Here is a 9,914-nt window from a genome sequence, read left to right on the forward strand (position 1 = left end):
TCACTTCAGTCCCTGGAAAAATCATGGAGCAGGTCCTCAAAGAATCAATCCTGAAGCACTTGCATGAGAGGAAAGTGATCAGGAACAGCCAGCATGGATTCACCAAGGGAAGGTCATGCCTGACTAATCTAATCGCCTTTTATGATGAGATTACTGGTTCTGTGGATGAAGGGAAAGCAGTGGATGTATTGTTTCTTGACTTTAGCAAAGCTTTTGACACGGTCTCCCACAGTATTCTTGTCAGCAAGTTAAGGAAGGATGGGCTGGATGAATGCACTACAAGGTGGGTAGAAAGCTGGCTAGATTGTCGGGCTCAACGGGTAGTGATTAATGGCTCCATATCTAGTTGGCAGCCGGTATCAAGTGGAGTGCCCCAAGGGTCGGTCCTGGGGCCAGTTTTGTTCAATATCTTCATAAATGATCTGGAGGATGGTGTGGATTGCACTCTCAGCAAATTTGCGGATGATACTAAACTGGGAGGAGTGGTAGATACGTTGGAGGGGAGGAATAGGATACAGAAAGACCTAGACAAATTGGAGGATTGGGCCAAAAGAAATCTGATGAGGTTCAATAAGGATAAGTGCAGGGTCCTGCACTTAGGACCGAAGAACCCAATGCACCGCTACAGACTAGGGACCGAATGGCTAGGCAGCAGTTCTGCGGAAAAGGACCTAGGGTGACAGTGGATGAGAAGCTGGATATGAGTCAGCAGTGTGCCCTTGTTGCCAAGAAGGCCAATGGCATTTTGGGATGTATAAGTAGGGGCATAGCGAGCAGATCGAGGGACGTGATCGTTCCCCTCTATTCGACATTGGTGAGGCCTCATCTGGAGTACTGTGTCCAGTTTTGGGCCCCACACTTCAAGAAGGATGTGGATAAATTGGAGAGAGTCCAGCGAAGGGCAACAAAAATGATTAGGGGACTGGAACACATGAGTTATGAGGAGAGGCTGAGGGAGCTGGGATTGTTTAGCCTGCAGAAGAGAAGAATGAGGTGGGATTTGATAGCTGCTTTAAACTACCTGAAAGGGGGTTCCAAAGAGGATGGCTCTAGACTGTTTTCAATGGTAGCAGATGACAGAACAAGGAGTAATGGTCTCAAGTTGCAGTGGGGGAGGTTTAGGTTGGATATTAGGAAAAACTTTTTCACTAAGAGGGTGGTGAAACACTGGAATGCGTTACCTAGGGAGGTGGTAGAATCTCCTTCCTTAGAGGTTTTTAAGGTCAGGCTTGACAAAGCCCTGGCTGGGATGATTTAACTGGGAATTGGTCCTGCTTTGAGCAGGGGGTTGGACTAGATGACCTTCTGGGGTCCCTTCCAACCCTAATATTCTATGATTCTATGATGAGTTGCATGCAATTCTAGGGGGTGCCCCTACCAGTGCCCCACCCCTGTATGTGGATTCCTGCAAGGGGGAGTCTCATGCAACAGGGATGAGGATTTTGGGGATGAGGAAGATGATGATGAGGCGGAGGATGAAACCGTTCTCCCCAACAGCCAGGAACTGTTTATCACGCTGGAGCCAATACCCTCCCAACCCTTCCAAGGCGGGTTCCCAGACCTTGAAGGCAGAGAAGGCACCTCTGGTGAGTGTACCTTTGTAAATAAAATACACGGTTTAAAAGCAAGCGTGTTTAATTATTAATTTTCCCTGAAGACTTGGGATGCATTCGCAGCCAGTACAGCTACTGGAAAAGTCTGTTAACGTGTATGGGAATGGAGCAGAAATCCTCCAGGGACATCTCAATGAAGCTCTCCTGGAGGTACTCCCAAAGCCTTTGCAAAAGGTTTCTGGGGAGGGCAGCCTTATTGTGTCCCCCATGGTAGGACACTTTACCACGGCAGGCCAGTAGCACGTAGTCTGGAATCATTGCATAAGAACGCATGGCAGCGTATGGTCCCAGTGTTTGCTGGCATTCAAGCAACATCCGTTCTTTATCTCTCTGTGTTATCCTCAGGAGAGTGATATCATTCATGGTCACCTGGTTGAAATAGGGAAATTTTATTAAGGGGACATTCAGAGGTGGCCGGTCCTGCTGGGCTGTTTACCTGTGGCTGAAAAGAAATCATCCCCACTGTTACCTACGCGGTGGTGGAGGTGTGTGTGTGGGGGGCGTTCATGATGAGCTGTTCGCATTTGGCTGGCAGGGATCTTCCCTGATACTAGTCACACGGTGGGAGAAGGGGTGAAGCGATCATCACAGAGAATTGGGGGCGGGGGTTAGTTGGGCTTGTGCTGTACTTTAACCCGAAAACCACAGCCCCTCCTTTTAAATGGCCAACCCAAGGGACAACCCATGGCTTGTATGGAAAGGAGGGAGCTGCTGTTTGAAACCATTCACCATGAAAGAGTGTACCCATTGTTCTCTAAAATGTGTCTTTTTAAATACTACTCTCCCTTTTTTTCCTCCTGCAGCTGGAAATGTTGCAACTCTCCCCCTATCATCTCCGTCCCAGAGGCTAGCACAGATAAGAAGGCGAAAAAAACCGCACTCGTAATGAAATGTTCTCTGAGCTCATGCAGTCCTCCTGCACTGAAAGATCTCAGCAGAATGCGTGGAGACAGACAATGGCAGAGTCTAGGAAAGCACAAAATGAACGTGAGGAGAGGTGGTGGGAGCAAGATGATAGGTGGCGGCAGTGTGATAAGAGGAGGCAGGAGGCAATGCTGAGGCTACTGGAGGATCAAACTGATATGCTCCAGCATATGGTTGAGCTACAGGAAAGGCAGCATGAGCACAGACCACCGCTGCAGCCACTGTGTAACTGCCCGCCCTCCTCCCCAAGTTCCATAGCCTCCTCACCCAGATGCCCAAGAACACGGGCCACGGGCCTCCGGGCACTCAACCACTCCACCCCAGAGGACTGCCCAAGTAACAGAAGGTTGCCATTCCATAAGTTTTGAAGTGCAGTGTGGCCTTTCCCTTCCCTCCTCCCCGTATTCCCTTCTCCCCCACCCCTCCTGGGCTACCTTGGCAGTTATCCCCCTGTTTGTGTGACGAATTAATAAAGAATCCATGAGTTTGAAACAACAATTACTTTATTGCCTCTGCAAGTGGTGATCGAAGGGAGGAGGGCGGTTGGCTTACAGGGAAGTAGAGTGAATCAAGGGGGCGGATTTTCATCAAGGAGAAACAAACAGAACTGTCACACAGTAGCCTGGCCAGTCATGAAACTGGTTTTCAAAGCTTCTGATGTGCAGCGTGCCCTGCTGTGCTCTGCTAACCACCCTGGTGTCTGGCTGAGTGTAATCGGCAGTCAGGCGATTTGCCTCAATCTCCCACCCCACCATAAACGTCTCCCCCTTACTCTCACAGATATTGTGGAGCACACAGCAAGCAGTAACAACAATGGGAATATTGGTTTCACTGAGGTCTAACCAAGTCAGTAAACTGCACCAGCGTGCTTTTAAAAGTCCAAATGCACATTCTACCTCCATTCTGTACTTGCTCAGCCTATAGTTGAACAGCTCCTGACTACTGACCAGGGTGCCTGTGTCTGGCTTCATGAGCCATGGCATTAAAGGGTAGGCTGGGTCCCCAAGGATAACTATAGGCATTTCAACATCCCCATGGTTATTTTCTGGTCTGGAAACTAAGTCCCTTCCTGCAGCTGTTCAAATAGATCAGAGTTCCTGTAGATGCGAGCGTCATGTACCTTTCCCGGCCATCCCACACTGATGTTGGTGAAATATCCCTTGTGATCCAACAGTGTTTGCAGCACCATTGAAAGGTAACCTTTTGGGTTTATGTACTAGCTGCCAAGGTGGTCCAGTCCCAAGATAGGGATATGCATTCCGTTTATCGCCCCACCACAGTTAGGGAATCCCTTTGCAGCAAAGCCATCCACTATAACCTGCACATTTCCCAGAGTCACTACCCTTGATAGCAGCAGCTTAGTGATTGCATTGACTACTTGTATCACAGCAGCCCCCACAGTAGATTTGCCCACTCCAAATTGATTCCCAACTGACCGGTAGCTGTCTGGTGTTGCAAGCTTCCAGAGGGCTATCACCACTCGCTTGTGAACTGTGAGGTTCATCTTGGTATTCTTGAGCTTCAGGGCAGGGGAAAGCAAGTCACAAAGTTCCATGAAAGTGCCCTTATGCATGCAAAAGTTTTGCAGTCACTGGGAATCATCCCAGACCTGCAACGATATGCGGTCCCACCAGTCTGTGCTCGTTTACCAGGCCCAGAATCGGCGTTCCACTCTATGAGCCTGCCTCATTGCCACCAGGATGGTCAAATTGCCGGGGCCCATACTTTGATAGAAGTCTGTGTCCCTGTCCTCATCAATCTCATCGCCGCACTGCCGTCGCCTCCTCGCCTGGTTTTGCAGGTTCTGGTTCTGAACATACTGCAGGGTAATGCGCGAGGTGTTTACGATGCTCATAACTGTCACGGAGATCTGAGCGGGCTCCATGCTTGCCATGGTATGGCATCTGCAGGAGAGCAAAGTTGCAGCGGAAGCAGTGGATGATGATGGTTAGCAGGCCTACTGTACCATCTGCTGCCAGCAGCTCCAGGACACAACAGCAGTGGTGTCGGTGAGCTGAGCTGAGCTGAGCACGCTGTATGCTTGCCATGGTATGGTGTCTGTAGGAGAGCAGAAAAGCAGAGTTGCAGAGGAAGCAGGAGCCCTTGACAGCCAACATGGAGAAATTCGCTATCGAGACAAGAGCAGGAGAGCAGAGTTGCAGCAGAAGTGGTGGTTCGATGACGACGGTTAGCAGTCCTACTGCAGTATCTTCTGAAAGCAGTATGGCATCCACACGGCAAAAAGGTGCCAAACGATTGTCTGCCATTGCTTTCACAGAGGGAGGAGAGACTGACGACATGTATCCAAAACCACCCGTGACAATGTTTTTTCCCCATCAGGCATTGGGAGTTTAACCCAGAATTTCAATGGGTGGAGGAGACTGCGGGAACTGTGGGATAGCTACCCACAGTGCAACACTCCAAAAGTTGACCCTAGCCACGGTACAGTGGATGCACTCCGCCGACTTAATGTGCTTAGTGGGGACACACACAATTGACTGTATAAAATTGCTTCCTAAAAATTGATTTCTATAAATTCGACCTAATTTCATAGTGTAGAAATACCCTGGGTGATTCTAGAAAAATAAAGCGAATACCTGGTGGCCTAATCCTTCCTGACCTCACCATTCTCACTACACCTTTTGCTGAGAAGGTACAGAGCATCCTATTCAAGAAATTAAACTTCCCCCCAACTCACATACCCCAGCGGTGTTAATGGGTTTGACGTTGCCTGCTTAGTGCACTGTGCAGAGAGAAGCTATCCCGTGTCATGTCACAGAGCCAGCAGCCAGTGGTAGAGAAGGGAATTTTAAGTGACAACCACTAGATCAGCTCTTGCATCATGAACAAAGATCGGAGCATGCCCCACACCATTGAACAAAGCCAGAAAGTCCAGTGGACAGAGTAAGACTTAATAGACATTTATTAATTTAAGATTTGTATTACAATATATGGCCCCAACCGAGAATGGGCCCCCATTGTGCTAGGTGCTGTACAAACACAGCAAGAGTCAGTGACTGCCCCAAAGAGCTTACATTCTAAACACACACCAAGGCCCAGAATGATGAAGTGACTTGCCCAGTCTAACAAGGGAAAGCCAAGAATTAACCTCAGCCCTCCGGAGATCCTGTCCAGTGCCTTAACCATGAGCCCATCCTTCCTTTCTACTACGCACTATTCTTTTGCCTTCTAGTGGATTTTTCTCATTTGATCCAGTTATTTCCTTTGCACCTTACGCCTCTGATGAGGGGGTCTTCTGAATTCTCTCTTTAAGCACAATGTCTTATACGTACAACTAGTAAGGGTTCATTGATGGGGGAGGAGTAGTTTGTATCCTCTTAATTAGCTGTGTTGTCACCTCTGATTCCAGGGCTGGTTCAGTAGCTTATTATTGGTCTGTGCTAGGACTGGCCTGCCTGCTTCCAAAACCAGTGCAAGTAATATCAGGCTCCATAAGTAAATTTTTCTCAGTACTCTTCAATTGTGTGGTCTTGTACATTTAATTCAGTAAATCTAAATTTGCCAAATCTAAATTACCTGCAAAGGTAATTTTATACTGTTTTATGGACTTCCTCCAGTTTTGTTTCGAACAACAGAACATGACTCCCACAAGCAACAAACTAACGACATTAGAATAAAATAAAATAAAACAAAACTCAGGAATTAACCCTTCGTCTGGGATTCTCACCTTTGAGGCAAAGATATTTTGCACAAGGATGGCCTGCACAAGGTGCTTGTACTGTGCCAAGCATTCTGTCTGTGCTAAAATAATAATATAAGCAGTATTATCAATGAATTCTCAGACAGGCCCCAAAGGTTGGCCTCATTTTCAGTAGAAGTGTTCTCTGCACTGTGGGATTGCCAGAACTCTTGTGCCTCCTGTTTGTTATCTATGATCTTTTCTGTTTGCATCAGAATGGTAGGCCCATGGGTAAATCTCAGAAGATGGGAACCATCTCATTCTGGGTAATATTCTAGTGCCTTGAAACAGCCAAAAGGTATCAAGTCTAGAGAATTCAGGGAATATCACCTTTCAGTACATTTCTTGCACGGGATCTGTAAAATATCACTTTGGACATACACCCTGACCAGTGTTTGTTGTAGTGTGCTCTTGGGGGGAAGGAGGGAGAAGAACCCGGATCCCAATTAAAAAGCTGAGGGTCAAGTTTAGATCTGAAGGCTGCCTCCTCGGCCCATCTCTAATAAGAACCATGAACACTTTAGGGTTTTTTTCCTATGAGAACTAGACACAGCTGGCATTCTACAGGGCACATTGATTGGACTGCAATCTTCACCAGGGCCGGCTCCAGGCACCAGCTTTCCAAGCAGGTGCTTGGGGCGGCAATTAGAATGGGGCGGCCGTCCGTGCCGCCGCTTTTCCTGCCGTGGCGGCTTTCGGGCGGCAGCTCTGCCACTCTTGGTGCAGTGGCAATTTGGTGGCAACTGCTTGGGGAGGCAAAATTGCTAGAGCCGCCCCTGATCTTCACAGACAGGGTTTGGTAAGTAATACTGTGGTATTGTTCCTCTGCGTGTGCCAATTAGGAAAAATGACATATCTGTACAACCTTTATTCCATATTTTAAAATCTAACCATTTATTTACATTAAATCTCAATATCTCTGTTTCTAGAAGCCATCAGACATTGTTGAATATGCAGACAGGAGTCTCAGTAACACTGCCTGATGTTTTATGGCATATGGTGTACTCTATGCACTGGAAATAGGGTTTTGTAGAATTGCAAATCAGTTTTATTTTATTTTATTTTTTCAAAAAGGTTTATCAATCCATTGGGATTTTACAAAAAATCCTAGTAAGTGACACAAATAAGATACATTACATGAGTGAATGAATAAAATCAAACAGAGGAAATGTATATCTTCCTGTTTTAAATGTTATTTAATGTCTTTCTAATATTTAAAATCTGACCACCTGCAAAAGATTATCAGAGCCTCCATGGATTTCCAGGAATGCTTGTCGCTCTTGGAGCAAATAATGAAAAATGCCCCCCCTACACAAATACACGTGCGTGCACGTGTGCACACACACATCCACACACACACACACCCCGCCTCGTCGCTCAGTCACTGATCTACTTGGAGAGAGAGATAAGATCATCAGCAATGTGGCTGTTATTATTTGGTAAAGGCTGGTGCTGACTTATGAGTTTCAGGATGCAGCTTCCTTATTTGTTTAATGCAGAGAGATGATGGTCTTCATTTACTACCACTTTATAATATGCGGTGGGGGGGGGGGGGCAGAAAATTACTTTACAGCAAGCTTGTCAGCAATTGTCATCAATACCAAAACACTCCTATTTCATTTTTGCAAAGAACCTATACCACATTAAGTTGCAAATAAAGGCCCGATCCTGCAACTGATAGTATGTAGATGGACAGCTGCACTCATCATATATCGGCTTGGGAAGAAATTTCCCCCAAATCAGGTTTGGGGTGACCTTGGGGGGTTTTCACCTTCCTATGCAACATGAGAGTGTGGGTGACTTACCAGGCTTATCTAGATAGATCTCACTTAATCATTTCCTGCCGTTGTAGGAACCGCAGGCATTGGTGCACCTTGGTCCCTCCTATTCTCCACCCTGTGGCACATAATAGTCTCATCTCCAGTGGGCTGTAATACTTTGGTCCAATGTTGGCTGTTGGGTTTAGTAGGCAGGTGCTGGGTGGTGTTGGTAGCCTGTGATATACAGGAGGTCACACTAGAAGATCTGGTGATCCCTTCTGGCCTTAAACTTTCTATGACTCCATGACACACACAAAGCCCCATTGACTTCAATGGCAGGATCAGGGCCAAAAGGTGACAATCCTCTGGCATAAACATACAGCCTACGTTCAGTGGAGGAAGGATGGTCTGGTGATCAAAGTGCTGGATTGTGACAAGCTTTCAGTGTTACCCTGACCAAGTCACCTAATCTCACCCTACTTCACTTTCTTTATGTAAAATGGGGATAATAATATTTTCCTAACTCACACTGTTGGCAAGCTAAATTTGGTAATATTTGTGAGGTACTCCGACAGCTCAGTGATGGGGGCAATGGGAAAGCCTATAAATTAATGCCATAAAAGAGTGGAGAAGTGTTTTTTTTTAATAGCAAACCAAACATATTTACACAGTCAACTTTTGGGGGCTGGGACTGTCTTTTTTGTTCTGTGTTTGCACAGCTTCTTGCACAATAGGCTCCTGGGCCAACACTGGGGCTACTGCAATACAAATAAATAATAAACACTAATAATAATAATAATAAGGGTACTGGTGCATACAGTCTACCACTGCTTAAAATTACAATTACCCTTTGAGTCCTGGTGTCTGAGGAGTGCAGCAATCTAGAATTTAATATGCACTGGTTAAAGAATCACTTCCATTCAGATTCTATTTGTATACTCCAGTTTTGCACTGATATAACTCCATTGGCTTAAAATGCCATTGACATAACATTGGAGCAATGCAATGGAGAATCAGGTCCATTAATTCTGGCAGACTCAGAGGTATTCTAGTAAATTTAATGGAAAAAAAAACCTCGGGCTGGGGATTCAAACCAAAGCTATCAGACCCTAATATGCCAAGACGTTAGTGGGACTTAGAATCTGAACGTTGGTGCAAACATTGCAGCTATCTCCAACCAACTTTTATCTTAGGTACTTATATGGCTCCAATTCCAGAGTATCTATGTATCTCAAAACCCCACTATGAGATAGGGAAGTGCTATTATCCCCATTTTACAGAGGGGGAACTGAGGCAGTGGAAGACTTAGGTGTCTTACGCAAAGTCACACATGAAGTCTGTGGCAGGGCAGGAAACTGCACCCAGGTCTCCTGAGTCCCAAGCTGGCATCCTAATTACTGAACCATCCTTCCTCACTAGTTACAGGGGCAGGGAGTGGGTTCAGACTCCATATTCCAATTTTGCAGCTTTGGCTCACCACAGAATTAAAGAAAATGTAGTGTTGCTAATCAGGTGTTAGCATTTTCTACCTTTGTTATTTAATACCAACTTTTACTACAGTTTTCCATTGCCATTTGCAAGTGCTGGGGAAAAAGCAATCCAAGCACTGACTCAAATATTAACATGAAGTGTGTCTGCCCATGGAGATATGGGTGTAACGATCTAACCTGCAAACCTTGTTAGTAAATATCAATCTGGCATTTGGAGCATAGGTGATGCACTCCAGGTACTGACAAATTGCAAGTTCTTGGCAACGGAAGCCCATTACAATCAGTGCAGAGATAGTGAGGACAAATTTTGTTGGCCTGCAAGTAGATGAAGAGCTCTTTCTACTCATTTTAATAGCTGCTGGGGCATGGGCTGTTCACTTGAGTTTCAAAAGTTAATTCCCCCAAGTTAAAAAGTTAGTCACAAAAA

Source organism: Lepidochelys kempii, chromosome 2 (genome assembly GCF_965140285.1).
Source record: "Lepidochelys kempii isolate rLepKem1 chromosome 2, rLepKem1.hap1, whole genome shotgun sequence".
Classification (NCBI taxonomy): Eukaryota; Metazoa; Chordata; order Testudines; family Cheloniidae; genus Lepidochelys; species Lepidochelys kempii.